Genomic DNA, 23,425 nt, shown 5'->3' with positions numbered 1-23,425 from the left:
AGAGAGGGAGACAGAAAGAGAGGCATGAGTGTGATCGGGGCAAAGGGGAGGACAGAGAAGGAGAGAGGCACAGAGAGAGAGAGAGAGAGAGAGAGAGAGAGAGAGAGAGAGAGAGAATATTAAAAGCAAGCTCCATGCTCAACACAGAGCAATCCCACAACCCTGGGATCATGACTTGAGCTGAAATCAAGAGTCAGACACTCAACTGATAGAGCCACCCAGGTGCCCTGTACACAAATTTTTATAGCAACATTATTCATAATAACCAAAATGAAGAAACAAACCAAATGTCTGTCAACTTATGCATGGGTAAATATGTGGCTTAACTATATAATAAATTATCATGCAACAATAAAAAAAGAAAAATGAAGTACTGATACATGTTATAATATGAATAAACCTTGAAACCATTATGCTAACTGAAAGAAGCCATTTAAATTGTGCCCTTTAACTAGCATCCAAAGTCTATAAAGAGCTCACCAAACTCCACACCCAAAAAACAAATAATCCAGTGAAGAAATGGGCAGAAAACATGAAGAGACACTTCTCTAAAGAAGACATCCAGATGGCCAACAAGCACATGAAACGATGCTCAACGTCGCTCCTCATCAGGGAAATACAAATCAAAACCACACTCAGATATCACCTCACGCCAGTCAGAGTGGCCAAAATGAACAAATCAGGAGACTCTATATGCTGGCGAGGATGTGGAGAAACAGGAACCCTCTTGCACTGTTGGTGGGAATGCAAACTGGTGCAGCCACTCTGGAAAACAGTGTGGAGGTTCCTCAAAAAATTAAAAATAGACCTACCCTATGACCCAGCAGTAGCACTGCTAGGAATTTACCCAAGGGATACAGGAATGCTGATGCATAGGGGCACTTGTACCCCAATGTTTATAGCAGCACTCTCAACAATAGCCAAATTGTGGAAAAAGCCTAAATGTCCATCAACTGATGAATGGATAAAGAAATTGTGGTTTATATACACAATGGAGTACTACGTGGCAATGAGAAAGAATGAAATATGGCCCTTTGTAGCAATGTGGATGGAACTGGAGAGTGTGATGCTAAGTGAAATAAGCCATACAGAGACAGACAGATACCATAGGTTTTCACTCTTATGTGGATCCTGAGAAACTTAACAGAAACCCATGGGGGAGGGAAAGGAAAAAAAAAAAAAGAGGTTAGAGTGGGAGAGAGCCAAAGCATAAGAGACTCTTAAAAACTGAGAACAAACTGAGGGTTGCTGGGGGGTGGGAGAGAGGGGAGGGTAGGTGATGGGCATTGAAGAGGGCATCTTTTGGAATGAGCACTGGGTATTGTATGGAAACCAATTTGACAATAAATTTCATATATTAAAAAAATAAAAAATAAAAAATCATGCCCTTTAAGGGGGTGATTTATATGATCTTTCAATTATATTTCAATTTAAAAATATATACATTCATAAATTATTTGTTATTTTAAATGCTTTGTTTTGAATTATGAATGTACTTCTGCTTGTTTATAAAATACATGCATACTTTGTATATTTATTATATCCAGATTGCACCATGATTTGAATTTACATTGCAAGGATATACTTAGTACTTTACATTTAGATGGAGGGATTTTTTTTCTATTGTAAAACCTATTTCTTCATTTATATCCTGTCTGTAGCACAATTTTGATCCATCTGAGAGAAAATTTAAGTTCAAAATACTCAGAGCAAAATTTCCACTTCTATATAGACCATGATGAGGAAGAAGCCCGTGAGAACCCCAGTTCCTGTTCTAATAACATTACCCTGCCATTATATGCCTCAAGATCCGCAAAACACATCTCATGGTTGTCCATAACCCTGTTAATGGTGATCACTCCAAAAGTCTGCTAACCCTGTGGCCATCCTTTATCTCCAGCAGTCCATTCCAATGGAATCTCACATTCCTAATTATCTCTTTTTTCCATTAGCTTCCAAGTCCTGAAATTTACTCATGATTATCAGCAAAATGTTATAATCTCTGTTCTGAACCTTCCCTTTATGTTTTTGGTCTAACTCTAATAAAGTTCTCCCTTGAATCTTTACTGTTTTCTTCTATGTTTCTCATAGTAGTATATGTAGAGATGGGCAGTGTCCCTCTATATTACTTACAGTCACTTATAGATCCACACATCACCTCTTTCAAGTAGCTTGGAAATTTTATCTCCAGGGTCACTGCCATTGTCATTAATATGACTCATACCTTGGTTTTTGGTCACTGAAATATTCTGTACTTGATCCTTTCAATACTCTGGCCTCTCAAACTTTTGAAATCTATTCCGCCAATAAATTTGTCATTCTCTCTGCCTCTCTTCACACTTCTGGCATTCAATAGGTCTTATTATAAATACAAACCTTCACTTAACCCAGCTACACGTATTTCATACTAAACAACATCTCCCATCCTTCATGCTCTAATACTCCATCAACCCTTCTCCCTTGACATAACCTCCAATCAATTTAACCTTTCTCCTTCACCATTCTCTTTTTATTTCTCTGTGGTCAATTGTCCTTTTGTCCATATCCTAACTCTTTGACCCTCTTTCTTCATTTACTTCCTTTAATTTAATACATTTAACACTTTAATTTTTTTTAAGCCTATCTAAGATGTCCAGGTATCAAATAATTCCAGAGCAGCTTTAGAAATTTATTTAATGTCTCCCCCATCTGACTATAACATTCTCAAAGATAAGGGGATATTGTAAGTCACTTCCTTACCCAGAACTTGACTTTTATTAAACAGCTTAGGTTTGGGTCTACTGAATTTCAGGTAAGTCTTGTACTGTCTAGATTTCCATTCATTAGGTATTGATAACCTTTCATTGAACAAGGCCCTCTCAAGGCACTGGGAATACAACAAACAAAAACATTAAGTTTAAATGTCTTTTGAAGTTTAAACCCTGCCACAAAAATAAAAAAAATAGTATGATAATTTAAAATGGTAATAAATACCACAAAGAAAAAAAATCAAGGTGATGTGAATATGAAGTGGTTGGGAACTGTAGCAGACGGAGTCACGGAAAACTTCTCTGAACAGACTAGATTTTCTATTGAGAAAATAGAAAATCTTTTGGTATTAGTGATACCAAAAGATATGAAGATGCTAGGCATATGGGTTTTGTCAGCAATGCTCATGGGTAAGAGAGCAACCATAGTTGAAGTACTGACATCGGAGAATAATCTACATACTTATGTATCAGAAAGAAGACCAGCCTGAAATAAGATAAAACCAGGAAAGAATGGCAATGGTCATGAGCCTGTGTTGTTATTGTTAGTATATGACAAAGTCAGAGGAGAAAATATTTCTCAAGATATACAGATGTGATTTTCTTTCCATTCAAATGAGACTGGTCTTTCTATTCAAGCCTGTCCTAAAATTGTTTCCATTGAAAAAACTAATAGAGTATCTGGTTCCTTTCACTGTAAGCAATTTACCAAGCTCTTTGCCTGTTTTTCAAGTTCCTATATGAACTTTTATTATTCTCCTGAGCTCATATATGGAATCTCCCAGATATTGACAACATTCATTCAACATTTTCTTTCGATTAAAATTTATCTTAACACTTCTAATTGAGTTCTAACACTTCAAATATTGAATCTTGCTAACAAGCTTTATCTTTTATTACTTTTTATTACTTTTTCCTAGGAAATGCCATATCACTCACATTATTTCATGGCACTTTACTTTAAAGTACTGGCTGAAATATGATAAAACTATCATATCTCTCTTGTAAATCCAGGTATTTTGAGTCTTTTTTTCTCATTGAAAGTGATCTTTGTCCTTGATTATACAGGTAAGCTATCATAATATAAAAATAAATTTCAGCAATACAGAGAAATATGAGAAAATAAACATCATCACAAATTACATTACAGTGTAGTAACATGATTCTCAGTGCTATGTGCTATGTGTATTTATAAAATGAGAAAATCCTTTGTATGACGTTCTTTTATTCAATGTATATAACAGGCATCTTTAAAATCATTAAATATAGGGCGCCTGGGTGGCACAATCAGTTAAGCGTCCGACATCAGCCAGGTCACGATCTCGCGGTCCGTGAGTTTGAGCCCCGCGTCAGGCTCTGGGCTGATGGCTCAGAGCCTGGAGCCTGTTTCCGATTCTGTGTCTCCCTCTCTCTCTGCCCCTCCCCCGTTCATGCTCTGTCTCTCTCTGTCCCAAAAAAAAATAAATAAAACGTTGAAAAAAAAATTAAAAAAATAAAATAAAATCATTAAATATAGAGTACCATAATAATTTTAACAGCTCTATAATAGTTCCTTAAATTTATGATTGACTTAAGCAGCTCTCTATGTGTATTTAGATTCCCAAATTATCTATAATACAAATAAATTCTAATTGTAATGATCAAACTCCATGTGTATAATATTGCACATATCATTATGGTAGGTTCCCAGATGTTGTCTGGGTTAGTCAAAAGTAACTACTCATACTTAGGGTACACATTTACTTACAATGACCACTAGGATACTTGGATTAATTCTCACACCCAGCAATAACTAGAACATATTTGCACTCTTTTTAAAGGTTAGCTTATTTAACCTCTTAAGTACTTGTATTATTGGTCAATTTAAAACAAGTTATGTATTAATTTTGTCAAGCATGCTTTGATTGCCAGTAAAATTGAAAAGTTTTCCATGTATTTATTTTTTTTCATATAAATGCTTAAAAATCTTTAACTTTTTCAGTGTTAGTATTTTTATACATTGTTTTAGGTTGGCATGATGCTCTTTGTCATATATAATTCAAATATTTTGTTAGTATTTAGTGTGTCTAAATTTTCACAATTTCATAATCTGTTATACAATCTATTTGTGTTAATCAAAATTTTTATCACATAGAACTTTGAAATTTAAATGTAATAAAAGTGATTTGTCTAATAAATTTTTATGTTTTGCATTACATGTTAAAATGGACTGACTTCTTTGGATCAAAAAAGATACATGTATAACTAGGAGTTAGGGGACTATGGATAATGTTCAGAAAATATGAGCCTTTATTTTCATTAAATAAAGTTGTGTTCTTTGTTTCAAGGTGTCTTAGTTTATTTTGGTTGTGAGGAAGACCGGAGGATGCTTGTAAATATACTTTTACAAAATCATCATCTTAATAGTAATTATGTGTAGGATGATATTCACAATATTTAATAAGCACTAACCAGTTGAAATGATACTGGGTGGCCTAGGAGAATCCTGGAAGACCACTGGTGGGAAAGGTCTCAATTTTTAAATTTTTAATGATTTTTTTATGGCGATATAATTGACATATAGCATTGTATCAGGGAAGGTTTTTGTTTGATGGTAAAGAGGTCCTGAGGGGCTCATAGGAGAAACTACATGACTAGGATGGTCTGAGGTGAGGACAGGGAAGCTCTAGGGGACCAGCATGAAAGGGATTCAGGGAAAGTATTTCAATGTTTACCAAGCATGTAAATATCAAACATACTGAAACAGGTAAACTGTTAACATGTTTGTTCCTTCTCAATTTCAGAGTTTCATGGGGATATAAAGCAAAAATACTGAATTTATTTCAACTCAGATATTCAATCAAATATCTATTTCATTCAAGTATTCTTGTTTCCTTATAAGGAATGACCACCTGATTTGTCTAACTTATTTTAATGTTTATTTACTTTTGAGAGAGAGACAGAGACAGAGCACGAGTGGGGGAGGGTAAGAGAGAGAGGGAGACACAGAATCAGAAGCAGGCTCCAGGCTGTCAGCACAGAACCCGACCCGGGGCTCAAACTCACAAACCGTGAGATCATGAACTGAGCCAAAGTCAGACACTTAACTGACTGAGCCACTCAGTCATCCCTTGTCTAGTTTATTTTTATGGATACTAATTAATTAGTTAAAAGTGTGAACTTACCATTTATAATAGTGAAGTTAACAAACTTTTGTTGTTCTTGTGCGTAAATATGAGTAACTTTTTATTAAAAACAAAACAAAACAAAACACTATTATCCCTAGTAAGCAAGCCACTGAATTTGGGAAGAGAACAAGTGATTTTTTTTTTAAGTTCACAGCAACAAAAGATTGAGACACATAAGCCACAGTAGCCTATTTTATTATGTGAATCAACCAATAATAAATTAACAACTCTATTTTATGTGCTTATGTGCTTAAGAGAATAAATTAATTGTCACTAATGGCATCTAACAGGTATCTATTTTATGACCAGGTGCATATTATCTTTGCCTCAACAATAAACCCAAATATAGATAACTGTTCTCTTCCAAACAGATTATTTCTAATTGGGGAGAAAACAAAGTTCACATTCTCAAAGTAGAAATTTTGTCTAAATTACTTAGAGAAAAAAATGTTATAACATCTAAAAGAACTAAAAAAAGCAATAAATTCTCTTTTAAAAAATTACAGTTTTTCCCTTTTAATAAAAATTTGATCTTCAAAATAACCCTGAGGTAAGTAGAGCAGTTTTATATCATGTTTTTTTTTTTTAAGGTTTGCTTATTTTTGAGAATCCGAGTGCAAGTGGGAGAGGGGCAGAGAGAGAGGGAGACACAGAATACAACAGGCTCCAGGCTCTGAGCCATCAGTACAGAGCCCAACCCGGGGCTTGAACTCATGAACCATGAGATCATGACCTGAGCCCAAGTTGGACACTTAACCGACTGAACCACCTAGGCTCTCCAGTATCATCTGTTTTTAAGTCAAAGCATCTCCTATGGTCAGTCCTGGCAAATGGTAGACAAAGAGCTGAAACAATGTAATCTAACTTCTTTCCCTGTTTTGTGTTAAATTATTTTTATTTTAAGATATGCCTTATCTATAGTAAAAATGAAAATCAGCTAAATTTTTAATGAAATTTCTTAATATATAATTCTGACATTTTCTTTGGTGTTTCACGTAATGTGGAATTGAATCCAAATCAGCAACATGAAGACTATGGGTTCAAGTAAAGCCAAATAATCTTTGTAAATATCACTTTACAAATTTATAAAACAGAGATTATTACCTCACAATGTCACTAAATGGTTATTAAATGGCACAGGTTATTAAATGTGTCTTTACTAACACCTAGTGAAAATGAATGTAACTACAAAAAAATGGTTCTAAGTAAGAATAACTTTCAAAACTATTATGTAACTCCAGGGATCTGTTGATCACAGGGTTAAAATATTCTTTCATCTGGCATGTAGTTGTAACATTTGTCAGATATAACACCTGTTCGAATTGCTATTACACAGATACCACTTGAGATCCAGGATTTGAAATTGCCAGGTCAGTTTTTCAACCTCTAAATCCTAAACTTTGATGGCCACTTTTCTTCAGGAAAAAATTACATAGGTTTATTGAATGAGAGGCAGCCTGTAAATGAGCCAGGCATATTTCATGCAACTTCCTTTGATTTGATTTTACTTGTCAACTTTTCCATTCTTATCCTTCTTGCATTCCTATTAATAGTACAGGTCAGTGAGTTCTACTTTTTTAAAATCGTTGAGATCAACTTTTTAAATAGCAAAAAGAATTTTCATTAAGAAAATAAATGAATATATTTAAAGCCTCCAAAAAATATCACTAATCACTACTTTTTAAAAAACAAAGCATTTCATTGGTCTTAAAATTTATGTCCTGATGTCCTACCTATGATTAAAATCATAATTACCTATACTGTTTATGTATTTGTCTTTAGCACAATATTAAGTAAAATAAACTTTGCCTGCATTCATGTGCTATTTCTATGAATGATCTCATTCAGCTGGCAATCAACCAACATGGAATTAGGTGGAGTTTGATGTCTATGACCTCTGTTGCCTGTAAGCCTATCTAACCCAGTCTGCATGTGAGATGAGATGTACTCGATAGACAGTCTAACTACTAGAAACTGGAGCAAGGCATCTCCTCCAAAAAAAAAAAGGAAAATTTTCAACAGAAAACAGCTAGAGTGACAGCACAATAAAACAAAGTGTCATTTGGCTGCCATCCACTAAACACTAAGCAAAATCCATTAAGGGAGTGAGTAAATGGATCATTCCTCATTCAGCTGGCTCAGACTGGTAACAACTCTAGCTATTTGCCTATGTTTTCTAAGGATTCATTTCCGCTCCTCTGTGATCTGTTTTGTTTCAGAGTGGCCAGTATCCCAAAACTACATTTCCAAAGCTATTTTGCCAGCTGCCTTCTGGTTGTTTGTGAATGGGATGCCCTGGTGGAAAAGAGGGCAGAAAGAGGTAGGTAGCTCTTTTTCTGCTCCTGTTGGCTGCTCATCTAGTTGAACACAGGCTTTTAGAATGATGGGAGTTTCTGTATCCCCCCTCCTCCACCACCACCACCACCCCCACCCCCCCGCTTCCCTATTTTACTCATTAAACCTCTTTCCTGGTCTTTTGGCTTCCATTTCTGCTGAGAAGCCATCCTTTGTGCTTATCATTGTCCCGCGTGTAATGTGCCTATTTCTCTAGCAACTTTTAATATTTTCTTGTTCTCACCAGTTTAGATATGCCGTGTTTAGGTGTAGTTTTCTTTGAATTTACCCTGCTTTAGGTTCACAGATTTTCTTGGATAAGCAAGTTGAGATTTTCATACATTGTCCAAAATTCTCAGCTGTGTAGCACTTCTGATATTTTTCTCTGCCCTACTCACGGTCTCCTCTCCTGGGACTCCAGTTACATGCTTATTAGACTAACTGGCATTGTCCTACAGGTGTCAGATGCTCTTTTTTTTTTTCCCCTATTTGTGATTTAGTTTGGATCATATCTGTTGACCTGTTGTCAATTCTATTCAGCCTTCTGTGTAGCTCGGGAAGTCTTCATTTCTGATATTGTGTCTTTCACTTTTAGCATTCCTTTTTTATGATTTCAATCTCACTCTGACAAAATTTCCTACATGCTAATCGCTGTCCACCTTTTCAACTAGGATCAGAATTTCAGATTTCTGTCTTGAAACAGCATCTTAACCTTTTGTACCTTTTATTGGTCCCTTGATAAACTTATTGTTTCTTATCTTTCCAAAGAGTCACATTTTCTTGATTCTCCATATATCCTCTATTTAAAATTTTGTACCAGACATAATAAACAGTCTGACCAATGTTGGGAAAACTTGCCAATTGGTCTTTATCACTACTACTCAATAGTTATTTTACCACAAAAGCAGCCAGACAGTATGCAAATAAGAGTGGCTAAACTATAATACATATTTATAGACACTGAAGTGAGAGCTTTACATAATTTGTCTCGCAAAAATTTTAAGTATGTAATTATGTAAAAACAATTCTTACCCAATAGGTAATATTAAAATTTTGCCCCTAGGCCACGGTTTGTTGATCTCTGATATAGATTAATAGAAATATTTTTCCTGTTCAAAAAGGCATGCTCTTTCTTTCCTCAGATCAAATATACATTGGATTGATTCAGCTTGTGTGGGAGCTTAATCAATCCAATGTATATTTGAACTGGATCTTGGCTTTCTTGCAACTTTTGTAAGTTTACAAGTGAACTAAAGGTTTCAAATATTTTGAAGGTGGAGTCAGGATTGATCCTTAAGAAATATAGAATTTTAATATCTATAAGACTTCAGAAATTCCATACGGTTTTCAGACTACCTGTAACTTTCCAACCTAGGAGATATTCTCTCTTCTTTATAGTTTGCCTGCAGGGTTTTTGCAGGCAAGTTCTCCTTGTGCTTTATTTTCCTATAACACAATCTTACTCCCAGATGATGGGGGTGGGGGCCATTGAAGTGCACCTGCTGAAGGCCCAGAGTACTCTGAAGGAAGTCATCTCTTCTGAACAAACCAGCTTCTAGATTACTATACTACCCACTCAGTGAAGGTCTCCAGAAAAGAGGTGCTGAGCACCGCATGCTGACTCAGTGGTTGGAGAGCTTCGGTATTGTAGTACATCATAGAAGGCTGCATGCATCCATAAAAAACTTCAAGTTACATTAAGTTTCTCCTGAATTCCATTTAAGATGTTCACACCTATTTGTGTATGTTGCCAGGATAAAAGCAGTTATCAATCTCTTTTCTTCTGAGAAGGTTTACTACTTAGTAAAATTTTGTTAATTTTTAAATCTGACAGATTGCTTAAAGCCATATATATATATATATGTACATATATATATATATACATATATATATACATATATATATACATATATATATATTTTAGCCATATAAAAAAAAATATATATATATTTTAGTTGATCCAGCATTTCTTATATAGAGTGGGAACAATGACATTTGCAACTTAACATCTTAATAAGAAATCCATATTTAATGGTTTTCATCCATGGAGTATAAGAATCAGACCTTTATTTTTAGTTAGTACAAGTGTAAGGAAAGAAGCAGGCACTGCATTTAACAGAGGACATTAAGATATGGTCCAAGGTTGTGGCAAGAGGATTGAAGTATATAGATCAAAGATATATTTATGATTCCTTTATTCCTATTACCTAATACATCACGGTCTTTCAACAAAATTTAAAAAGCATGTTAGAAACAAACAAACAAAAAACAAAACACCACAATCTTATGAGACAAAGCATCAAAACCAGGTTCACCTTTGACAGACATGTTTTGACATTATCTGATAGGGAATTTTACACAATTGTGGTTAAAATGTTAAAGGCTAGTCTAATGGGAAAAAAATTAGATTTCATGCAAGAATAAATGTAAGCAAAAAGATGAAAACAAAAAAATCAGAAGTATCAAATATCAAAACACTAACATAAATGAAAAATGCCTTTGGTTGGGCCTATTAGTGTACACATGGCCAAGCTTACAGACATGCCAATAGAAATTTCCAAGATTGAAATGCAAAGGGAAAAAATAAAACAGAATATCAAGAACTATGAGACAAAAGGTGTAACATATCCATAATGTAAATATCAGATAAAGAAAAATATTTGATGTAACAATGGCCAAGAATAATAATGAAAACCAACCACAGACCTAGAAATCTCAGGACACAACAAGTAGATAAATGCCAAGCAAGCAAACAAACAAACAAACAAACAAACAAAAAAACAGGCACATACATTTAAACTGCAGAAAAATAACGTGAAAGAAAATCTTGAATGAAGCCAGGGGGATAAGAAACATTATTTTTAGAGAAATAAAGATACGAATTATATCACACTTCTCATCAGAGACCATGCAAGCAGCAAGAGTAGACTAAAATACTTAACATGTTGAATGAAAAAAATCTCATCAACCTAGAATTCTGTATCAAGCAAAATTAATCTTCAAAAACAAAGGAAAAATACAGAATTTCTCAAACAAAAACTCTGAAAATTTGTTGCCAGTAGCTCTGCCTTGCAAGAAATGTTAAAACAATTTCTGCAGAGAGAAGGAAGTTCTTTTATATGAAACTCTGGAAAAGGCAAAGTTTTAGGGATAAAGAACCAATCAGTGGTTTCCAGTAGCTAAGGAGGTAAGGAGGGGACTGAGTACAAAGGGGCCATAGGAAACTTTTGGGAGAGATGGAAATACTCTGTGAGCAGACTGTTGTGGTAGTTACAGAACTATATGCATTTATCAAAATGTGTGTGATGTATACATGAAAAGGTTGAATGCATCACATCTCTAAATATTATCTCAGACTTCGTTTTAACATGGTTAAGTCTGATATTAGGCTTGAGTTTTCTAGTACCTTGAGATAATTAATTATCTAAATATTAGGTAATAGAAAAAGAAACTCCAAAATAAAAATAAGAAAGTCTAAACTGGTATCCCAGTGTATACATATTTATGGTTAATTCTTGTTCATGGATAACTCTTGTCTATCCAAGAATTAAATATAGTTAAAATTTTTCAGAAACTTAGATGTTTTAACATTTAAGGATCAGATTATACACATGTTAAAACTTATTTGTAAAATTGATTTTTATACCCGTTTTAAGCTTTTTTGAACATATTTATAATCAAATAGTATATCATACCACAATTTTTCCCCTTAAAGTCAGTAAGTTATATACGCTTTAACACATCGCAAGTATTTTTTTTTTTCTGATTCTCTAGGCTTAGGTTGAATCAGGCCTTAAAAGACCAGTATTCTTGTTTTTAAGCATATTGATTAAACTGAAATGGTTATTGCAATGGGACTATGGAGAATTTATTGTTTACTTCAAAATATTAAATATATGGTCTAACATCTTAAGCCATTGATTCCAAATAGCTCAATAAATGGATGACATTATAATAAACACTAAAAGGAAGACAGTATCAGTTATGTTTTTCTCCTGAATATCAAGTGTTTATGCTATGGATTATTGAAGGTTTAATTTTGCTTCTAAACACCTTCTACTTGATCACCAACATTATAATTTAAAATTGTTTCATAAGGTTTGTTAGTAGTTATTCAGAAAAACCCCAAGGCAAGTCAAACTTACTATTCCATTTTATGGATTAGGAAATTTACCAAAAGCAGGAAAGTGGCTTGCCTTAAGCTGAATATTGATTCAATGGTAGAATAAACCACTAAACTCAAGCCCTCAGGCATTGCTTATTTCATTATGCAACAAAATCTCTTTGCTTATATTTTGCATGGAATAAATTTAAGTAATGTGTACTGCTAGGTATGAATTAGTTTCAGGAAATATTCATTGTCAGAATGAACACTAATCTGTTTTTTAAAAAATGAGTAAATCTCCATATTAAAACAGTTTATCAAGAAATAGGTTCTTATAGAGTTTGATAAATTTGAGTTTCTCCCTTATTTTGAAAGAGAAAGAGAAGTGTGCTACTCCCAAAGACCAAAAGCACTAGTGAAAAAGCACTACCCAGACTGCAATCCCAAGAGAATCTTGTTACAAAGTTAACCTAATTTAAGAATTACTAATTGGACTTTGTGGTAGATAAAAGTAATATTTAGAATTCTAGGGAGAGATATAATTAACACACCTGTAAGTGTCATAAACATTGTGAAAAAAATTTTAAATCCATTTTTAAGCAAATATTTAAGTGAATGGAAAATCAGTAAAATTACATAAAAGAAAATCAGAGGCCAGTACATAAAGCTTACTTTTGTCCATGTACTGTTAAATGTCTATAAAGTTAAAGACTGACACATAATTATGTGCTCTGTGGCCCAAACCAAGCCTCAATCTGTAACTTTTGCAGGCCCTCAAAATTCTTTAGCAATCTGGGTTCTTGTCTTTAATATCTTCCTTGTTGATTCTCCATATAATCTCTTTAAAACTTTCAATCATTTCTTAAGCCACACTCCCTCTTTCACATCACACTAGAAAAAAAGAATATCCACTGGGATCTTAGTTCTCCAACCCAGAAAACCTAAGTGTTATCCATCACAGTGTATAGTTGTCTTTTGTTCTCCTGTTTTAATGTCAGTGCTACAAATGTTTATCCACCTAAGGCTTAATTCTTCCAGTGCTTTCCACAGACTCTGTTACATCGCCATTAAGAGTAAAATTCTTCAGTATTACATGTTCTATGTAAACAATTTCCTTTCATAGTTAGAAACAAAAACAAAATATTCTACCACTCTGAATATTCAGTATATCATCATTATCCCTCTTTCCTTTCCATAAACTTCTGGTAAGAATAGGCTGTTGAAAGTGAGAGTTTTTGACTGCAAGCAACAGAGATAAATTTCTACTATTTCATGCAAAACTGAGAACTCCTTGAAAGAAATAGGGAGCTTTCAGAATTGAGAAAAGAGGAGGCCCTGTAAAATAAGTAGCACACAGACCCAACATTAGAGTTGATTCTTTACAACTTGGCTTATATTTCCTGTGTGGCTTCAATTTTCCTCCTTTGAGATAAGCACTTGATGGCTTTTGTTTTCCAAAAACAGATCACTTTTATCAAAATTGAAAATTCAATCTAAGATGCACACATTTATATAATGTGTGTATTATAACATAAATAAAATAAACAATTTATATTTTAATACAGAAGAAAACAGTGTTATAGCTTCTTTATCTGGACTCTAAATCAACTATGCAAGCCACTATTTGCATTAAGGTAAAGAACTCCCTGTGTATTTTAAGTTGCTTTCTTCAGGGTTCCTCTTCAACTGTGAAAAAGCTTGCCTTTGGTTACTTCAAAACAATATGTTGTACATGGGGGAACATGTATGGGTAAGACTTTGCAAAATATTGACATCATCCAACTGTATCCAACCAATCACACATGATCTAAAAACCTTAAAGGAACACATTTCTTTAGAACAGCCTATGTTGTCTTATCTCTCCCATTTGTTTGTAATCCTCACACAAGCAAAAAATGAGTCTCTTACTTTCTAGTATTTATTACGCTTACACAGTGCCTGTACCACTCTGAGATATTGAATTTAATACTATATGAATCAAGTGAATAAATAAAGCTTACTTCTGTTTCAAGTAATGATTTTCCTCTTTCTAGTCGTACTTTGCACAAATGAATGTCCCCATAATTTTTAGCCCAACTTTGTCAGTAATCCCTTAGATTCCAGTCTAGTTCTTTTAGAACGATATTCCCTTCAGCTGTCATCACTCTTTTAAAACTGCAAATCAGACAGTTAAATTTGTTTAAAACTTCTTAGAGGCTCCCTGTTTGCCTGCTGGGTGAAAAAGAGGTTTTCTTACAACAAGGATGCCCATCTTCTGCATAGTATTTATTTCATGAAACTCAATCACATGCCACTGTTTTACAGTGAACCCTCTACTAAAAGTACACTGAGATTAGATTTGCATAAACACCCTGCCATCCTCCTCTTATTTCCTAGACTCTATCCCTACTTAGCCTTCTAAGGTCTTGAAGAAGCCTTCCTTGACCATGCCTGTCCCAATTGTCCCTCAATTGCCTCAGAATTTCTGTGCATATACCCATTCACATGATTCATATTTTGTTTTATAGATAGCATTTACCTATTTGGGAGTCTGCCATCAGACTGCAGAATGAGTCTTATTTTGTGCTTTCATATGCAAATCAACAACACTCACAGACACAGTGAACTGTATTTCCCATTTTACATGAATTCAGAATATACTTTATTTAGGGGGTCCTGATGCTAAATCTATAAGTTGTTCTTCTTTCAAATTCTAAGTTCATATTTTCAATTGTCTTAAAGGAATGTTTATCAGTAATTCTCACCATCAGTGTACCAAAAGGATCTTAAACACATGCAGGTCCAGAATTTAACTCATCTACATTTACTCTTCACTGTCAAATGAACCCCTCCTCCTGCCATCCCTCTTTCTCAATGGCAACATTATTCTCTAAGGCATCCAGATGGAAACCTTGGAGAATACTTGTGTTAGTTGTTTCTGATTAGGCCACATCCTAACTAGAATTACTTGATGGTGAAATATACATTAAACAACTCTAGTCAAGAGGAAAACAAAGTATAGATAAATATTTGATATTGCATACTGGGCAAGAAAGCATCCCTGCAGTTAAAAATCCTTATAGAAAATGAGATGCAGTGTGGCATACAAAAGGAAATGTAAGATGAGCATCTTGAATTTTACTTAAGTTTGTGTCCATTTTCCCAAGGATGGCCATCAGAGGGGAAACCAAGAGAATGGCCAGTTTATCTTTTCTGTCAGCTGCAGGCCAAATGGAGAGCACGCCATGAATGGGCATTATCTCTCAATGAAGCAATGTCACCCTCTAGTGATATGCAGCTAAAAGATGTTCTTCAAGATCCTTTTACGATATAGGTCAATATAAAAGTGTCAGGAGAGAAAGTGTCTATCCCCACACAAATACAATATTTCTAAGATTTTAATTTCCTTTTAATCTACTGATCTGAACAAACTTATAGTCAACTTGTACACAGATTCTCTTAAAGAGGCTATTAGGTCATTCGAGTAGTCATGATCCACCCAAGACAAAAGATTAACTTCATAACAACTACCAGTGTTTATTTTTATTTCTGGAAACAGGGAAAATGGCTACTCTGCTTTAATTTTCATAAGTCTCTAAAATAGAAAAGGATATTAATGAACCTTACAGACATACTGCAACTTAGACCAAAAAAGAAAATATCTTCAATTCTCTGCCAGATTATCTAACAACATTCAATAAAATGTATATAGTGAATTCTAACTAAAAAGGATGACCTAGATTTAAACACAAACTCTTTCCCATTATATCTGCCAATGTTTTTTTTGTTCTTTTGTTTTTTAGTTTAATGTTTGTTTATTTTTGAGAGAGAGACAGAGCATGAGCGAGGGAGGGGCAGAGAGAGAGGGAGACACAGAATCTGAAGCAGGTTCCAGGCTCTGAGTTGTCAGCACAGCGCCTGACGCGGGGCTCAAACCCATGAACTGCAAAGTCATGATCTGAGCTGAAGTCAGACACTTAACCTACTGGGCCACCCAGGGACCCCTGCCAATGGTTTTAATATTAAAAATAATAATAATAATTGCTCCTTTACATTCTGATTCAATTCATGCATAGTTAAATGGTTTCCAATTAGATGCCAGAGTGGAAATTAACTTCAGCAGATGTAAATATATAAAAATGGAATAGAACAGTGTCTGGCACATGATACTACATCATTACTAGATTGGATTGTCTATAGGTACCACCTATTAAGTACCATATTAGTAGAGATTTTTCTTTTTCAAAGTTCTAAAGGTCTGTAAGGAATATACAGTAAAACCTTAATTTGGGAGCATAATTCGTTCCGGAAACATGTTTGTAATCCAAAGCACTTGTATATCAAATTGAATTTCAAGAACCAATGGCTCAATTGTGATCATGTGACATCCGGCGTCATGTACAACTTGTATTGAAAGACATCATTCGTTTGTCAAGTTAAAATTTATTAGAAATGTTTGGCCATCTTGCAGAACACTTGAAGAACAAGTTACTTGCAATCCAAGGTTTTACTATGCTACACTGGTTTTATCAGTCAGAATGGACTAGGTTAAACTATAATGATAAATAACTCTGGGCTTACACTCACAAAGCATTACATTATACTATTACATGTCCAACCCATGGAACTCTGCTCTATGTTGTTTTCAAATCCTGTGCCCAGGAGTGAATAATTGTAAATACAATCTCTAATAGTTCTAGTCATGAAAATTTAAAAATTCAAAAATTCACATATTTACTAAAATAAGACAAAAATGGGGGAAAGGAACATATATGGTTATGGATCAGCCTCAATACTAGGTACTTGAAATTTAGACCTCACACTGGAGTAGCTAATATTTATCTCTATTTTATAGAGGAGGAAATCAAAGTCAAATATTATAAACAGTGTTTATAACCTTAAATAGTATAAGATATTTAAATTTATTTAAACATAAGTGGCAAAATGACACCAACTACAGATTGGTGGCTTTTTAAATCTGCTTTTAAAAATTATAAATATACACAGATTTGTATTTATATACACTGGTATCCTAAGGTTCAATAAACATGGTACTTATGGATTTCAATGAGATATTTTACATTTTAAAAAAATCTAGTTAGATACTACTCTTTCTCTCCTGCCCTACTGCCTACTCCTTTTTTCCCTCCTCATAACCATGTCTGTTGAACTGAATCAAAAGATTAGCAAAAACAAAGAATCTCAGGCTATAAGCTAACATGCAGCAGAGAAGACAGCTTGAGAAACCATTAAACACAACAACAGTTTAGAGTTTCAGGGCACAGAGCTACTCTAAAAAGAGGGAGCAAAGACTCCAGGAATGGAATGCACAAAATTTCAACTATACTGGTATGCAGATTTTAGCAATGTGGAATACTCAGCATCAGCCACACAACAATCCCTTAGGAAAAGATTTGAATAGTTATTTCTCTGCAAATTAACTTTACATTTGGGGTTAGGTAAAATTTTCCAGCAAAGGTAAATGGGATCTGCAAAAACATAAAAACAAGATGATTCTGCCCTGAATTCTCACACCTTCTGGTCTTCAAACATTGTCTTTAGTTGTTTTTCCCCCACAATTCTAAATGTATATTTCAAACAAAATTAATTTGTCTTGTTAGATTTTTTATACATTCTATGTAGATTACCAAAGACAATGCAATTTGTGTAAATAAGGAAACTATCATTCATAGTAACAATGCTAGAAAAATCAAGATCAATGTTGAGAACTTAAGTTTATCTGATGCCCACAGTTCACTTTTCCAATATATCCAGTGAATCTTTTGTTGGTTAAAAAAAAATCAAAGGTTAAACAGCTGATCATTCTCTAAAGTTAGATATTTGCTTAGGTTTTACTAAACTTCAAAGATGAATACCAATAATGACAAAATACATGACTGTAATTACTCTTCTAATCAAGGTCAGTTTCAAAGCTACACATTTGGTATGACATTTCTGAAAATACTCATGAAGTTTTATTGTATAATTCTTGATATTGTATATTATATATTGCTCTCTACCATGTAAGTATATGCGGTATACAGAATCATGATTTTGATATAATTTCAACACCAAGGAATCAAAATTTATCTATTGATTGCTTGGTTTTACACAAGTGTTGTTTTGGTTTTTTCTTCCATATTCCATTAAAGTTTTATTTCCTTAAAAGAGTAACTTGTATGCATTTGTTTGTTCTCGTTCTTTTTGTTGTTTCTTCTATACCAGGGTTTCTCTTCATAAAATGAAAGTGATTCTTCTATAGAACTTAGTAAAGAATTTTATTCTATAAACATAGGGGGATATTTTTGTTGTCAATTCCATGGACTTTGAGTAGTACATATGCTTTCATGCCATAAATCCTAAGACTAAATTGCAGTTTCCTCCCGAGTGAGATGAAATGGATTTGAATTGGACACCAGAAAAGTCAACTACTGTGCTATTTGTTACAGTTGGCCAACTTTGTTCAACTGAAGCACAGGAATGTCTTGAAAACCAGGCTGTTTCCATAAGGTCATTATAAAGCTTACTCTTGGAAATGCCAGTGGAAAATTTCAAAGAATCTCCTATGATGCATGGATGTTTCATTCCAACTATGGTAGCAATCTTCTATATATCCACAGCTAAGCACAGCAACTTTCGATATCTGAGGAATTTTCAAGACTTAGACATAAGTTACACTGGCTATAAATTTTGGACTTTCTTTTCATTCTATTGATTATTGTCAAATATAGAGAGAACTTTATTTTTAAAAACATTATAAAGCAGGAGATTTGCCCTCAAATAAGTTTGTGTTTAAAAATTCTTGGAAAGTTTTCATTGTGGCACCAGAAAAACAAACATTTTCTCCATACTCTGATGTGTATTCTGTCTCAAAGACTAAAGTGATTAAAATGTAGGTTCACAATATAAACAGAGTTTAGAAACTTACAGTAAAATTTGTAGGCCACAAATTTGGGCGTATCAACTTGTAGCCATCATTTCTCTATAGAGACTTGAAAGTCTCTAGCATTCACTTAAATGCTGTTTTATGGTTTTAATTATATTCCCAGCTAGACAACATGAAGACCTAATGCATGAACCAATAATCATATTTTTGAGAAACTCAACAGGTGAATATCTAAAAAAATAAATGGCTATAACTGAGTACTCTTTTACAAAGCTCTAACTTCAAAATTATAGGCAAAGTTGTTTAGATGTTGCATCTATTTTATTGCTTTTTTTTTTTTGTAAATCCCTCCCAGCATATCTCTGTTTCCCTTTCCATTGCCTTTTAGGTCACTGTTTATAGTAACTGAGCAAGTAGAAAAAAATGGCAACTAGAACAGTGAGCAGATGGCTAACACAGTCCCCTCCATGCGACTCCTGCTAACATAGAAGTCTGCTCAAGACTACGTGGTAAATAGTGTTTATCATAGGTGGGATCATTAGCCCTTTAGCCCCTTCATTAGCTCTTTGACCCCTACAGTTCAGCATTAATGAAACCATAACTTCCCATTCCTGAGGCCTCTGTACTATTCCTATAGTTCCCTAGTAATGGTATGTGTTGTTTACTGCAGCTATATTACAGAGCTCTGTACTGCATGCCCCTAGCATCAGCCACACACAGTTGTGGGTCTTTGACACACACTGGTAAAGTTCTGCAATGAACTGTGTTTATTAGAGCCCACCAGGAAGGCAAGCTTCTTAGTATAATTAGCTCCCCTGAGAACAATGGCTGTCTTCACAGCTGGAAAGGTAGAAGAAATTTACTCTCAAGTATGGGAAGAACTGAAAAGGTACCTGTAATTAAATTTCTTTCTCTTTTCCTCTTTCCTATTTGTAGTTTGGGTTTTGGTTTTTCACTTTTCATCTCCAACTTGATAAGCAAAATATAACAACCTAACCCGGTAATTACAAATACTATCTACTGAAGGTCATTTCTTTAAGTGCTATAAGACTAAACTTGCTTTTATCTTTTGATGCAATTTCAGTAATATTATGCATAGATATATACACATAAGGCATGAAAAAAAGCATTGCTGTTTGGAATCTTCACTATGTAGACAAAATACTTAAATAGATTAATTTTTATATAGGACATGTTTCTGGATTTTCCACTGAAGCATGGTCTTGATTTTGGTCTGAAGCCTTTCTCCTATTACTTCTCATTTCCCTTTGATATTTTCCTTTTCTTTCTCTGTCTCTGGTTTTTCACTCTATCATTTCACTACAGCTTTCCTGTTGATAGCTGACAGTCTGTTGACTTTTGTTATGAATATACTAATTATCGTCTTAATGGTTCCCAACTTCTCTCAAGTGGTACTAAACTGTGTAAGAAATGCATAGCAGGTGCTGGCAACAGCATATTATCACAAATGTGAATAACTACAACTCCGTTGACTTGATGGCCTCAGATTACATTTCACACTCATACAGGAGTATGAGATAGGGTCTTATACTACATCCATTGTAATGTGCAAATATTTATCCAGTAAATGGCCATCTCTTGAGGCAGAACACTGGTTTATATATGGAACTGGGATTGTAATGAAGATCTAAGCAGTCTTTAGTTCATTTGTCTAGACTTGAGAAAAGCATGTTTTGAAGGTAACAGGGGAACAGAAATGCTAATAACTATGGTAATTAAAATTATCTTGCAGTTGGAGTTCTTTCATAAACATCTTACTGAGTCAACGATGAAAACAATAGAAGGCAGTCTGTTCAAATAGCTGACACTATAGCCTCAGAATCTCTGAATCTGGGATTTAAAAAAAAATCTACAATAAAGTCAAGATTTTTTTTCTCCCTAATTTTCCTGCTCTGAGGCTATATTTGCACAACACAATCAACCCTGCTGTTTCAATCAAGTCAGTGAGGGGAAAAAAAAAAGTCAAGAGAACCAGATGTTTGGCATTTTGTATATGAAACAGCTGGTTGATTGTCTGAACTTTTCATTTTTGAACTAATCTTGCTGTCATAATATAGAAACATCCTGAAAACGAATTTCTTTGCTTGTGAAATGTAAATAGCTCCCTTTAGAGGCCTGGTATGGGGTTAGGTACCTTAGAATTAATAGGAAATGGTTTAGATTGGGTAAAATTCCACTTACAGATAGCAAGGAAGAAAACACAAATGACATTCAAGGAAAATTAAGTTTCAATAGTCCTGCTATAAATTTTATCTTAAATTCTCTTCAGCTGCACAATGTCTTACCACAAAAAAGAATTAACTACTATTTTTTTTTATTTTTAAAAGATTATGAAAGATCTTTCCAGTTATGGAATTATTTGAATCTTTGTCATATTAACATTTGGGTCTAATTGTAAAATACTTATCCCTTTTACTATTACAATTTTGTATTTAAGTAGGATTTTATAATATCTCAAGTAAAATGATTTTTTAAAAGCATTGTTCATTTAGCCCTTAAATAAAGCAATTTCAACATCACAGAAGTGTTATGTTAGCAAATTACAATACTATAAACAAGTATGTGCATGGCAAAGACACAATCAAGTTAAATAAATGTTATCACTAGTTTTTCTAACAGACTTTTTTGGTCTATAAACACACAATGCATTCTAATTTAAGAGTCTTTGCTCTAATTTTAAGTCTTATATTTACCTATCCAGTATGTACCTGTACCAAATGAACTAGTGAAATAGTTATCTTGACATTTCTAACTTTTTTTCTGGCTACGGATTTATTCAACACAAAACAATCTCCAACTTTACTGAGGTGGCTGACCGCACACACGACCAAATCTTCCTCTAAACTCGAATTCAGTTGCTGACCCAGCCAAGGCCGCAGCTTTCTTGTAGGCATCAGGGGGCACAGCACTTCCTCTGTAGGTGTCTCTGTCAGCTTCCCCTCATGTGAGTCTTACAGGTAGCTCTCCCTCCAGACCTTTGAGCCATGGCTTGCAAGTCTCAGGACAGCTATGGCATAGAGTGGCAGGCTCCATCTCAGGGGAGAGGTGGAGGTAATCATGGCGACACTGGATACTCTCACTGGGAAGCTATCAGTAGTAATGTCTCCAGGCAAACTGTTCCTTTACATAGCCTCGCTATTTGAGACACTGCAAAGCCTTCATAATGTAAAGATTTGGCACATTCTGGTCTCCCAGCTCAAGGTATTTAGGCACGTGAGCATCCTTTCTGGCCACCATCACTCTCTCCTTGAAAAGGAGTTCATAAATGGCAATTCAGTTCTTCCTGGGCACCCACATCTCAGCAGCTGCTATGTCCAGAGCCAGGGCCAAAAAGCTTATCTGGATAATTCAATGCAATATTTTTCCTCCACTGTTTAATGATACATCAGTAAAATATTGAAAAAATGGTTATACAAAAGGTATTGGGCCAGGCACTTTTAGAATGAAAAAGTGTGTGCATAACACCTGTTTAAGTAATAACAGTATAAGACATTAAATAAATATAATTTGCTATGCAAATAACAAATGTTTGTAAATTTTAGGAGTTAATTATTTCATGCTAGAGGCAACTAAGAAAGTGCATACTGAATACACTAGTTATTAACAGTAAGTATAATTTGGAAAAGTGGCAATGATATGACATGCCAGGTACATAGAACATAGGCACACTGGAGAGAGACAGCATGATCACAAGTGACCACTAGATCTGTTTGTAGCACCCACAGCACCAGTAAAAAAGAGCAAAGGCTACTGGTAAGTTTTGTAGCATAGAATGTATTCAGTAAGCAGATGGAATTCAGTGCAATATGTACTTTGTATGATAGAGAATATGTTACAAGTCTTAATGTAAAACTCAATCTTCCCTTGCTGGCTATTTGTTATAGCTTGAATTATGCACAATCCCCCTGCCAAAAAAAAACAAACAAAAGTTATGCTGAAGTCCTAACCCTGAACAGCAGAGACCATAACCTTATTTGAAAATAGGGTCACTGTAGATGTAATCAATTAAATTAGAATGAGATCATTCTAGAGTAGGGTTGGCCCTAATCCAATATGACTAGTGTTCTTATAAGAAGATGGTCATGTGAAAAAAGACACCTAGGAAGAATGTCATGTAGAAATAAAAACAGATTGGAATTATACAGCTGAACGCAAAGAATTTCTGGCAACCATTAAAAGCTAGGAA

General features: G+C 34.3%; 1 long non-coding RNA gene and 1 pseudogene across 2 annotated transcripts in view; both read right to left on the bottom strand.

The window, feature by feature from the left end:
* LOC123382709 overlaps positions 1-23,425 on the bottom strand; it is a 350,458-nt gene that overhangs the window by 247,289 nt on the left and 79,744 nt on the right. The gene's annotated exons all lie outside the window — the stretch shown is intronic.
* LOC123382708 lies at positions 16,353-22,536 on the bottom strand (annotated as a pseudogene).

The sequence above is a fragment of the Felis catus genome, chromosome F1, assembly GCF_018350175.1.
Source record: "Felis catus isolate Fca126 chromosome F1, F.catus_Fca126_mat1.0, whole genome shotgun sequence".
Taxonomy (NCBI): domain Eukaryota; kingdom Metazoa; phylum Chordata; class Mammalia; order Carnivora; family Felidae; genus Felis; species Felis catus.
Note: the sequence above shows the minus strand (reverse complement) of the source record. Positions and strands in the feature narration are given on the sequence as shown.